At 45.0% G+C, this 12,102-nt stretch overlaps 1 long non-coding RNA gene across 1 annotated transcript; it reads right to left on the bottom strand.

The window, feature by feature from the left end:
- Positions 1–2,348: 2,348 nt before the first annotated feature.
- On the bottom strand, positions 2,349–9,207 carry LOC134512269 (uncharacterized). Its single transcript, XR_010070079.1, has 3 exons — positions 9,025–9,207; positions 8,196–8,278; positions 2,349–2,640 (listed from the first exon to the last, which is right to left on the bottom strand). It is a non-coding gene; the product is annotated as an uncharacterized LOC134512269 (long non-coding RNA).
- Positions 9,208–12,102: the final 2,895 nt, after the last annotated feature.

Raw genomic sequence — 12,102 nt, 5'->3', positions numbered from 1 at the left:
AAGGGAGTTAGCATATGGAAAAGAAAGGTAGCTGATGCTGAGAAGACAGACTGCAGTTGCAGTGAATTAGTGGCCACAGCTGTTACACGGGATGCCTTACCGCTCTCGGCACAGGTACCATCGCAAAAGTAAATATTCCCTTTTACACACATTGTTACACAGTGTGGAGTGGCTGGAGAAATGAAATCAACCAACAAGAGAAAAAAAAAGGGGGAGGGGAAAAAGTGACGTAGCTGCAATATTAAAAGTCTAGTGATGAAAAAGCCACAGAAGCAAAGGAATGCAAGGGAAGGTATTCTGCCTTCCTCAGAAAAGCAAAAAAAACCAAAACAACAAACCACTAGAAATGTTTCTTTCCATTTGCAGTGGGCCACCACCACTGTTTTCCAGGAGTGAGTCTGGCTAATCACAGCACTTCGCCTTGAGTCAGACAGAGCTGGAGCCAGATCTTCATACACATTGCTGTACTTTATTATAGCTCAGAGCAATACGTGGTTAACATGTCAGAGCTGTTGCTTTCTTTTATTCCCCCTTTTCTCAGGGTATGGGTTTCCTTTCCTGGCTGAGGACCTGCCCAGAGTGACCCGCTGAGCTACCTGTTGTCCCAGGGAAATCAGGGCATGGATTGGGATTGGAAGGGTTCGCACAAGCAGCTCGCTTGCAACTCTGGGTCTTTCTTTTCATTCACCCCTGCTTTGGTCTGTAGCATTCACCACTGTAATCCCACTGTGGCATGGACACACTGCAGAGTAATGTGGAAAGCCACGATGGCCTCCCCCTATTTTCTTTAATTTTTTTTTTTTTTTTTAATAAGTGAAGAGGTATCCCTCCTAAATAAGCTTTAAACATATACAAACCCTTGGACAAACACTCTCATTCCTTTTCTTACAAGACAAACTCTAGCCAGAGTGTTGCCTTTCCAAACTGGCTAAAATTTGCATCAATAAGCCAGCCTTTTTTAAAGGTGCTGACACCCTGCAGTGCTCAATATAGTCACATAAAACTTTCAGTACCTTTTGAATGTTGTCACATGTGTTACAGAAAAATAAAAAGTTGTGGAGATGTTTGAATATTATTTTTTGTTCGAAAGCAATGCCTGGGATTTAGTTACACATCTGCCAGCAGTACTGTTATGCAGTTAGATATGTTGCATGGCTTTGAACTTCTCAAGCGTGACTGTAAAAGGATATCGTCTGTGCTTCTTATTGGTTATATCAGATGAGTCACGATCCAGACCTTTGTTTGCTTTGGTGATCTCTTTAGAAATAATTAAAGTTTTTATCTGGTTCACATTTAGCAGCTTTGTTTAGCTGGCTTTTTTGGTGTGGGGTTTTTTGGGGGGTTTTTTTTGGTTTGTTTTTTTTTTTTTTTTTAACGGATCATTTACTTCTGAAGCCTGTTCCATGCCTGTTCACCCGGCGTTATTACTACCGAATTCATTCTGAGGGTTCACTACCTCCCTCATAAATCATTACATTCCCATTTAGCAAATTTAATAACAGGATCTGGTTTCAATCCTCCCTGCATGGAAAAGCCACTTCAGCTTTTCATTGGGATGAGGAACTTGATGGAATGTAGCTGGTGCTCAGAGCAGCTCCCAGCCCTGGAAGCAGGTCCTCCCCGGGGCCAGCCATGCTCCCTGGGGCTGTGCCTTACAGGGATGGGGGCCTTCCTCACCTCTGCTGCTGGAGAAAGAAAAGGAAGGGAGGAAGAAGAAAGGAGAAAAAATCCCAAACAAACAAACAAACCAACTTTTTTTTTTTTTTGCATCAGGCTAGAGAAAAGGAGAAAGCATTCAGGTTCCAAGCTGAAAAATCCTGAAAATTCTGAAAATATTGAAAATTTCTAAGGGGATGGATTTGGAATAATTATGGTACATGCATTAAGACATGTTTATATACAAAGCCAGCACAGTCCCACTATCTGGACATTTGACCCTGCCTATACACCCTCAGAGAGGGTAAGTGCAGGCTTACAGGCATTTATTAAGGCATAGCTGAAATATATCCGATTGTTTGCTTACCCAACAATCATATTTTTAGGTAGACGTTCCTATAAAGATAGCTGACACCTGAATACAAGCATGTACGTAGGCTTTGGGCTTGTTCTAACTCACGTGCCTTGGTTTCACCCGTTCAGTGCTTGGCCTTGACTTTAGCTGACCCTAGCCCAGAAGCCCCCTGGGAGATCCTGAGGTCCTCAGTGCCATGCCAGCTGAACACCTCACCTTCTTGGACTTGTTTTTCCTCCTGGGAGTTACAGAAGAGTTTCCCTCTTTCTCCCTTTTTCTCCCTATTTTTTCCCTATTTGTCCCAGGACCCATCTTTCCCCTTTCTCATCAAGCCTTACCTGGGCTAGAAAAGGCATGATACGAGACCACCATCCCATTTCTAGAGATGTGTAACCACCTTCACAACATCCTGCAGCACGGCTTGTCAGTGGTGACAGTCTCCCTCTGGCAGGCTCAGCTTGGGCAGGGGCTTGATTCAAAATCCATTAAAGCCAGTCAAAGATCCTCTTTGATTTCAAAGCACATTGGATTTAGGCTTCTTTCCCATCTAACAGGAGTCCTGTCCAAATCAGCTCCAAGGCACATCAGTTGGATGCTGTGCAAAGGGTTTTCTAGTGCCAGTTTGAGCTCTGTGGGTATTAAAGAGCACAACATCATACTTGACTTTGTCAGCCACATTCTGCCAGCACTTGCATTTTGAAGCAGAGGAGGGGGATAAACGGGAAATAATCTCTCATGTAAGTGTATGAAATGTGCACCATTAGAACATAAGGACACCAGAATGTTATCTTATTAAAACTATCATTGTAACGAAAAGGGATGATTTACTTTGTAAGCCATAATGCTTTCCCAGAAAGTAGTTTCTGGATACAATTTTCAATTTTCTTTGAACCAGATGTATCTCTGACCACAGTTGTTCTTATAGCTCACAGAAATTGCCACTTTCAGGCCACCACAGCAGAAGGGAGCACCAGGAAGAGCGAGAGGGATGAAAACTGGCTTTTGAGCTGGTCAGGATCGCAGGTGTGGTGTCCATGGGCAGGACCAGAGCTCATCTGTATGTCCAGATGTTTGGCTTGCTAAGGACATACTGACATCTCCATCCTGTGCCACTGCAGATGACAGGGAGTAGCATAAAGTGAGAAGTCCCTGACCTGTCAAGTTTTCCCATTGTACATCAGCATCATACAGCTGTCCTTTAAGCTCCAGTTATATCAAGGATTTAAGAGAGTTGCTGGGGCTAGCAAGGAAGAATGGCTTCATATATGTTGTGGTTTCACTTCATCTGGCAACTAGGACCACGCAGCCGCTCACTCGCTTCTCCCCCTCCACAGTGGGCTGGGGAGAAGAATCAGAAAAATAAGGAAAATGCATGGGTTGAGATAAAGACAGTTTAACAAGTAAAGCAAAAGCCACAGATGCAAGAAAAGCAAAATAAGGACTTCATTCACGAATTCCCATCAGCAGGTGTTCAGCCATCTCCAGGAAAACAGGGCTCTGTCACGCGTAACAGTTACTTGGCAAGACAAATGCCATAACTCTGAACATGTCCCCCTTTCCTTCTTCCCCCAGCTTTATATACTGAGCATGACATCATATGGTATGGGATATCCCTTTGGTCAGTTGGGGTCAGCTGTCCCAGCTGTGTCCCCTCCCAACTTTTCGTGAACTCCCAGCCTATCCACTGGTGGGGTGGTGTGAGGAGAAGAAAAGGCCTTGGCTGCTTAGAAACAGCTAAAAACACCAGTGTGCTATTAACACTATCCCCATCGCAAATCCAAAACACAGCACTACACCAGCTTCAAGTAAAAAAGTTAACTCCATCCCAGCTGAAACCATGACAATATATCATGCTTAAAGCTATTGCCCTTGCCTTTGGTCTTTCTTAGAGACTGGATACAAACAACTAGGAATCCCACTTGGCTTGGTTGCATTAGAAACTGATAAATAGCCTTCTGAAAGCTCAGCTTTTCTGTAGACCACAAAAGGACCTAATCACAAGCAAAGTCTTCTCATCCCCTGACACGTAGGCAGCTCTGTAATCACAGCCCAGATGACACTGCTATGTCAGGCAAACCAGAACCTCAGAGAGTCTTTCCTAAGTGCCCTAGAGAAGAACAGATGATGGAGCAGGTGACAGGAGTTCAGGAAGAAAAATCACTTTTCAAGACCTCCTAAGTCCAGGGGAGCTGCATCTATATCTTTCCTTGACTGTAGGCTGAAGAAACACAAGGCAAGACAACTGTGCAAATCTACATGTTACATTTCAATGCGCACAGATGCACGTTTCACGTGCAGCCCCCAGTATGGCTGGCATTGTGGCACTGGTACAGTTAGCCAGAAGAGCTTCCATTCATCAGTAGTAAATTCCTGGCAGCAGGTAGCAGCAATCTTTACCACCAGGAGGCACAGGGAGAGCACCACTATTATTCCCAGCTCTGGACTTGGTATCAACTGCCTGTCTTACTCTTCCCAGTGCAGCTTACACAGCATTACTCAGACACGGTCAAGAGCTTTGATTCAACCCTGCACGGATCCCGACAGCCAGATGAAGCACGTCGTGAGCTCATTAGGTGGCAGAGCACAGAGCTGCAGCCTTGTACTGGCTCAAAGACTGGCTCGCTCTGGAAGTGAGCACCCGCTGTCTAGCTTTGTGTGCAAAGCCTGATTTGCCTATTTCATATTTCAGCGATCTGAACAGCTGTGTTCAATCATATCTGACTGTGATGTGAACTCTTGAGTACACAAATGCTAGCAATGATCTGTGCAATTTCATCATCCAGTAATTGGCGGCCATACTGTCTAAGGGGCTCTGAGCTCCTGAACAGCACTGGCAGTTTGCTGAGCTCAGTTCCCTGAAGTGACACTTGCACATAAAAGAACTGGGCAAAAGAAAACTCCCTCAAGTGTCATGTTGTAGCCCCAGTTGGCAGCTAGGCCCCACACAGCCACTCGCTTACTCCACCCCAGTGGGATAGGAGAGAGAATCGGAAGAGTTAAAGTGAGGGAGCTCATGGGTTGAGAGAAAGACTGTAACAGGTAAAGCAAAATCTGCACACTTAAGGAAAGCAAAATAAGGAATTCATTCACTACTTTCCATTGTCAGGCAGGTGTTTAGCTGTCTCCAAGAAAGCAGGGCTTCATGAGACATAGCAGTTTCTTAGGAAGACAAACATCATAACTCCAAATATGACGCCCTTTCTACTTCTCCCACACAGTTTTTATTGCTGAGCACGACATCATATAGTCTGGAATATCCCTTTGGTCACTTGGAGTCAGCTGTCCCAGCTCTGTCCCCTCCCATCTTCTTGTGCACCCCCAGCCTACTTGCTCTCAGGGAAGGGTGAGAAGCAGAAAAGTTCTTGACGCTGTGTAAGCACCGCTCAGCAAGAACTAAAACATCCCTATGTTATCAGCATTGTTTTGGTCACATCTAAAACATAACCTCATACGAGCTACTGTGAAGAAAATCAACTTTAATCCAGCCAAACCCAGAATGCTCGTGTGCAAGACCTGGGCATCAAATACAGGCCAAGGCTGAGGTAAAGGAGAGACATTCAGCTTCATGAGGTTGTTCCAGCTCCAAAGATTATAAAAGAGCATTGCAGCGATGACCTTATATTTTGCCCAAGGCAAGGTCAACCCTCCACTGACCATTTGTCACCAGCCTTGCGGGGGTCCTAAGTCCCTGCTGTCCCCGTTAGCAAAGCCCCAACCATTCTGTGAGTATGGCGGTGAAAGGGGACGCCAACTGAGAGCCAGATTCTGACTTTTCTTGTAAATTCAGGGTGAATGATAAGTTGCAAGAAAGCTTTCAGTTTAGGCTGACAATATAATAAAAGCTTTAATGGAATCATGTTATTTAAAGGTGAGACCAACTTATGAGACAAAAGAAGAACTGGAGGAAAAATATATTCCATGAAGATGACCCCAGGTGCTGCCTGCTCATGGCCACATGTCATTGGGTTTGTCCCTTACACCTTCTCTTCGCACTGCAGCCATATCCAGGTTTGCACTAGCTCAGCAAAGCCTTTGGCACAGCTGCTGCCCTTGCTGCTGTGACAGGTGATACAGCATTTAGTTTTTCTGTAATCAAGATGACCCTAGAAGTGGCCTGTGGTCCATTCATAGCTTTGTGAAGCCCTTGCAAGGTGCTTGTAGCCACATGAATCTCAACTCAGTGGCATGTTGTCAACCTCACTTGAGATCACAAGCCTGCCCCAGATCTTACTGCACATGACTGTGTATCTGGGCCCAGGTAGGACTTACAGACAGGCTGGTGATAAAATGCGCTGTTGTATGGACATGCCAGGTGGTGAAAGTAATTGCATTTGGTCCTCTTCTCTGTATGTCTGTATGCAATCTGTTGCACGGAGACAGAATGGGTGGGGAGCTTTCAAAGGGTGCTCTTAGAACCATAGAATCATAGAATCACAGAATCATAGAATCATAGGGTTGGAAGGGACCAAAAAACCCCCCTGCCAGAGCAGGGTCACCTACAGTAGGTTGCGCAGGAACGCGTCCAGGCGGGTTTGGAATGTCTCCAGAGCTGGAGACTCCACCACCTGTCTGGGCAGCCTGTTCCAGTGCTCTGACACCCTCAAAGTGAAGAAGTTCCTCCTCATGTTTAGGTGGAACTTCCTGTGTTCAAGTTTGTGCCCATTACCTCTTGTACTGTCCCTGGGCACCACTGGAAAAAAGGCTGGCCCCATCCTCCTGACACCCACCCTTTAAGTGTTTATAAGCATTGATAAGATCCCCCCTGAGCCGTCTTTTTTCCAGACTGAAGAGACCCAAATCCCTCAGCCTTTCTTCATAAGAGAGGTGTTCCTGTCCCGTAATCATCTTGGTAGCTCTCTGCTGCACCCTCTCCAGCAGTTCCCTGTCCTTGAACCAGGGAGCCCACAACTGGACACAGCACTCCAGGTGCGGCCTCACCAAGGCAGAGTAGAGGGGGAGGATGACCTCCCTCCACCTGCTGACCCCACTCTTCTTGATGCACCCCAGGATACCGTTGGCCTTCTTGGCCACGAAGGCATATTGCTGGCTCATGGTCATCCTCTTGTCCACCAGGACTCTGAGGTCTCTTTCCAGAGACTTCCTCACTTCTTTTCACTTGCAGTGTGAAGAAGTCTAGAAATCCTACCATCAGCACAGCTCTTGCACCTTGGCTCTTCCTGTGTTGCCTACTGGAAGGTGGCAGAAGCAAGCACTTAAACAAGGTGCACTCTTCTGCCAGGGTTTGAGCCACCCCTGACTCAAGGTCTGTTAAGTGTCTAACTGTGAGACTTATTTTCCTTAAAAATTTGAGCTCATGTTAAAAATAGAAGTCCTTTTAGGCTATATGTGGTGCCCATACATTCGATGTGTGGAACATGTCCTCATATGAACCCGGTGGCTATTCAAACCTGCAAAGGTTTTGTTCATTGTATTTATCTGAGAGAGCTACAATGAGAGCCTGTCCCTGGATCCTGCCTGCACGGCTTGCTGCCCTTCCTGAGAGCTCATTAGGCAATTGAATTGCACATAGGACCTGACCAAAAGCCCACTGGAGCCAGTGAATGATTTTCTATTGATCCAAGCCCTTGAACTACAGCAGTGCAGGCGAAGCAAATTGTGTAAAGTTTCTTCTTTCAACCCATTAGGATAATATTTGAATTTCCCTACTTTGCCTGTTTTTGGATTTTGAACTATTTTGTAGAAACAGATTTCCCCTCTGTAAATATGCTTGCATGTCTAAATGCAGTTACTAGTAGGGGGAAGATGAGCAATAGGCAGAAATCAAGGCAAAACAGCATTAAATGGAGCTTTCTTTAACACACCAACAGCCAGGAGGGATGGAGTGAACCACAAACTATTATAAGAATAATTACAGTATTAAAACAATAACAAGAAATCATAATATATTATGGCTTTGCAATTAAATAGCATCCTCTATCTGATGAGCTCCTTGTGCTTTACGAACTTCAGTTAATTAAATCTTCCTCGTGCACACGATATGCAGAAGACAGTAATCTTCAGCAAGGGTTTCAAATAACTGCATTAGCTCGGAGTGCAAACCACACTGCCCTTCCCCAGGAAATGAGCACTTTTCTTTGGAAAATCATGTTTGCTACATGTGCTCTGGAAAAGCTCCTCCCCATTCAAACAGAAAAGCAGCTGAGGAAATGAAAGCTTAATTTACCTGAGTTTAGACGGGTCAGTCTGGGGCAAGAGAACCTGAATTTCTTAAAAAGCAGCTGTTAAAGTTTGTGAAAGAAACGGTAGCTGGAAAAGAAGGAAAAGCAAAGGTTACATGGATGCTGCATTAACTGCAACATCATCTTGCTTTTCTCCCTCCTGTTTGCCTTCTCTTTCCCCTGCCTGATTTGTTGAATCAGTGACAAGAGAGTTTTCAGACGGGAAACAAACTTTCTTTAAAAGAGAACTAAAAAGTGTGGGTGTGTCCTATGCACAACTTACAAGAGCAACACCGGCAGTAGACTGGGAAATGAATGTACCTTTAGGTGTATGCCAGCTGTCGAGCTTACGCTAAACAATGTTCTTAATTAGCGGTAATGAGTTGGCAAACTCCTGAAAGTTCATAACCAATTATTTTTTATAATTATGATCACTTAAAGACAATAGCATATTACAAATGATGACTAACAAGGACAATGCAAATGTCAATTAGAAAATATGGCTCTAATCATCCCAACTTGCCTTAAAGCACAAATCACTGCAAGTGCATTTTTTGTTCAAAGGGAAAAAAAGCGAGGGAAAGGCAGACGACTGTGCTGCAAAAACAAAGAGTGGAGCTATTCTGCTTCCCGTGCTGGTTGCTGAAAGGATGACACAGAAATTAACGAGGAAGTGCCATGAAATATCACACAAAGGGACCGTCCCCATGGTGCTGCACTTGGTGACCAGAAACTACCTGGACTTTCAGAGCAGCCTTGGACTGGGGGAGGCAGGTGAGTGGTCTGTGCATCCGCGTCACCACTTGCAAGGCACCTAAGGTGGCATCCACTTACCTTGACGAGGGTTGGATAGTGCCATTTTATACACCACAGGATACTCCATTTAATTTTCAGATGTCTATTTTAGACTATTCAACTATCCGAGATATTCACACAAGACTGGAAGATATGACATAGGACCTGTGGAAAAGCTGCGCGCTCCTGGAGGGGCAGCTGGAAGGCAGATGTGTTATGTGAGGGAGCAAAACTACACCAGATGCCTGTGTTTAGATATCTGAACCAAGCAAGGAGAGATTTCAGGTCCTATCAACCTTGTGCTGGCCTTGCAACATCACACCTTGACTGGCTCAGTATGAATCTTTCCCATCAGACGTTCCCTGAAAGTTGCCGAACATGGAGGTATAAGCCAAGAACAGAGGTCTGAGCCTAAAAGTATGTTGTGTAGTCAGGCAGTGCCATGTCACAACTGCTTGATGATTGTCTTCTTAGGAAGGAGAACAGTACTGGCATTTGGAATAAAATGGTTCTCTCTGTGGAGGGTGTACACTTCAGATCAAGAAGGAAGTGAGCACATTCAAGGGAGCTTGTGGCCCAGAGCAGGGCTCTCGAGGAGGGATGTCTCTGGGCTTGCAAAACTTGAGTTTCCATGTGGGAAGTGACAGAGAAGACAGGAGAGGCTCTCTGGTTTCAGGAGTAAATGCAGTGATAAAAGTCCTTTTGAGGTCTTTCTTCAACTTCTCTTACATTGGTGGCACTACTGAAGATTGGAATTTTTTAGGTTATTTTTGCGGGGTGCATTTGGGGATATATATATTTTTTGCTTCTACCTTGAAGGACACAGTAGAAAACTATGCCCCTGGACCATAAAGTAAGCATTATCCAAACACTTTTAAATGGAAGAGATCAACCTGCAAAGTGAAGGAAGGCGATATCTCCCATCCATCATGGAGGCACTGCTGAAGGCTAGGAGGCGAAGGTTCGATTTTGTCTACTCTGACAGCATTCATTCAGCCAGTGAATCTCTGCCACATCGCACCTAGCTCTGAAAGGTAAATGGCAGCATATACATGACTTATAGATACACAGACACAAGCAAACATGATGAAAAAAATATCAGCATAATTTAGAAAGCAAGGGGCAGGAAGGGATGTGAATTATTCTCCCCTTGGAATATGGGTGCTCGAAACTGTCATTTGTGCTGCACCGACCAACTCAGAAAGCAGAGTGTGTGCTCAGCATACAAATCTTGCCTTGTGCGTCATATCTTGGTAGGTTCTCATATCTTGTTAGGTTCAAGGTGGATTTTACCAAGGACTAGGGATGCCATAGCTCTTCCAGTGTGTGTGTGTGTGTGTGTGTGTGTGTGTGTGTAAGGTTATAGGGCAGGAGCCTGGCTATTCAGCAGACACCATCCTCTGTCCTGGCCCCAAGTCGAGTTGTTTCCTCCCTTCCATCCATACCTGAGCAGCACTTTAAGTATTTACAACTACGAAGGGTTAAAATCAGTATTCTGCACCCCCAAAAAAATTCAAGCTTTCCAAAAAACATCACAAAAGGAAAGTCATTTTTCTTAGTACCCCTACCTTTTTTACTTTTTAATCCTTTTTACCATGACATGACTGAGTACGTCTGAGTCATTGACCCCAGCATAATGTAGTTTTAAATACATTAGCTTAGGTACTAATAGCAGTCTGGCTGCAACAGCTTAGATTTGGCGCAGGTAGAAAATGCCATTTGAAAAGCCTGGCAAATTAGGTCTGTGCTCTGTGCTCTGTGCTGGCAAACTCAGATTGCTGCCACACCAACCTGGACAGCTGGAGGACAGCTCAAACTTCGGTTGACTTGAAGTCACCACCAGACTGACAGAGTGGGTGTACAGCTTCAGGCTGAAAAGTTGTTCTTTAACTTATATGAAAATACATTTAACCGATGGGTAACCCATCTCCAGATGTCCCACAGGAAACAGCAGATATATTGCCGTGCTTAGTGACAACAAGACCTCTGGGAACGGCAGATAATTTATCTTACACAGAGACTGATATGGTTGGAGGTTCAGTACTGCCTACCTAGCTGTCTGCTTTGGTTGCAGATCAGTGCTTGAATTCTGCTCACTTGCAGCTCACAGATTTCGCAAGGAGAGGGGAGGATAGATCAGTGATGGGCTCCTTGTCAGGGGCATCTCTGTGGCCGCTCCTCATGTGCCTGGCGATGTTATCCATGTTTACAGGACATGTTTGCATCGGAGAGCTACTTTGCAGAGATACCCAAGCTCACCACACCCAAGCTGTTATGGGAGCAGGGCACTTTATAATCACTTCAGCAGATCTCTACCCAAACAAATTAGACTTGTTGTGAAGCTGCTGATTATGAGATGAAGAACACCTTGGAGGTTACACCACTTTCCACTTCCCAGATAGGCTCCCTGCATGGTGCTACATGGCATATGGTGCATGTCCCATCCCTCACGGTGCTGTCTCAGAGCTCTTGCCATTGGGCTTTTTTGTGCAACTTCATGCAAAAAGTAGTGTATGATACCCTGTGAGCCTAATAGAGTCGTAGAATCATAGAATCATTTAGGTTGGAAAAGGCCTTTAAGGTCATGGAGTCCAACCGTAAAATAACTTGCAGGAAACTACACAGTCAAGGGGGAACATGTTGGTCCAGAAAGAGCTTTGCATGGTGGCTGCTAACACCCAGACCAGGCTGGAGGACCTCGCAGCTCAAGGATCACTACACTTCTCTGATGCTGACGTACATTTAGCTTTCTCTTGTGCGTGAATTTATGTTGGTGGCTGGCATGTCTATTCGAATTACCATTTTGACTAGTCACAGGAAACTATCACATTCAAGTCGTGTTTTACAACAACATACCAAAACCTACAGAACAGCATGTAAAATACCCCTAAAGAAAAGAGACATTGTCAAGAAGTTGTCACACTAGCCAGTGGCTAGCCAGTGTAGCTGGCTGCGTACCTAATACCTTCCATATGGGAATAGAAAGAAAACTAGTTTGAATCATGCTTTTTAAAACGTTTTTCTAGCTGGAACATCCCCCAGCCTGCACAGTACTCAAAGCAGGGCAGGGACTGAAGGACACGTTTTGTCTCTATGCATTTGCTACAGGCTGAGAGT

The sequence above is a fragment of the Chroicocephalus ridibundus genome, chromosome 2 (assembly GCF_963924245.1).
Source record: "Chroicocephalus ridibundus chromosome 2, bChrRid1.1, whole genome shotgun sequence".
Lineage (NCBI taxonomy): Eukaryota > Metazoa > Chordata > Aves > Charadriiformes > Laridae > Chroicocephalus > Chroicocephalus ridibundus.
This window is presented reverse-complemented; position numbering and strand designations above follow the sequence as displayed.